Source organism: Sinocyclocheilus grahami, unplaced genomic scaffold, assembly GCF_001515645.1.
Source record: "Sinocyclocheilus grahami isolate Dianchi unplaced genomic scaffold, SAMN03320097.WGS_v1.1 scaffold10503.1, whole genome shotgun sequence".
Classification (NCBI taxonomy): Eukaryota; Metazoa; Chordata; class Actinopteri; order Cypriniformes; family Cyprinidae; genus Sinocyclocheilus; species Sinocyclocheilus grahami.
In genome coordinates, this window is record NW_015513272.1 from 6,987 (window position 1) to 7,401 (window position 415).

A 415-nucleotide genomic window follows, 5' to 3' on the forward strand; every position below is an offset into this window, starting at 1 on the left:
TGACACTGAAGACTGAAGAAATGATGCTGAAAATTCAGCTTTGTCTTAAATTCGTCATTTTCAAATGTTCAAACCCTCAACTCGAGGTTAAGATGTAAAATCCTTTATCAAATCACAAGTTTAAGGTTGAGCTCCAGTCCTTTCAAAATTACAATAATAATAACAATAATAAAACTACTGAAGACACAACATCAATCAGTGCAGCTATTTGCAGACCAGCCGTCCGGAATCTACCTCACCCTGCATAGTTCAAACAAGTGGAAAAACAAACGGCAGTGGAAAAACAAAGACGTCACACCCACTCATCCAAGCAGACACAAATATTCCTCTGCGTACACACCTTTTATGTCCCTGTGGATTTTCTTCTCACAGTGCAGGTAGTCCAAACCTTTCAAAATCTCCTTCAGCATGGTGG

The 415-nt window shown here is 39.3% G+C and overlaps 1 protein-coding gene across 1 annotated transcript in view; it reads right to left on the reverse strand.

Annotated features, from left to right (window-relative positions):
• Positions 1 to 403, reverse strand: part of LOC107578491 (serine/threonine-protein kinase 26-like) — a 5,114-nt gene extending 4,711 nt beyond the window's left edge. Inside the window, exon 1 of the mRNA XM_016264443.1 lies at positions 341 to 403. The gene's annotated coding sequence lies outside the window, so the exon portion shown is untranslated. The remainder of the gene's footprint in view (positions 1 to 340) is intronic.
• Positions 404 to 415: the final 12 nt, after the last annotated feature.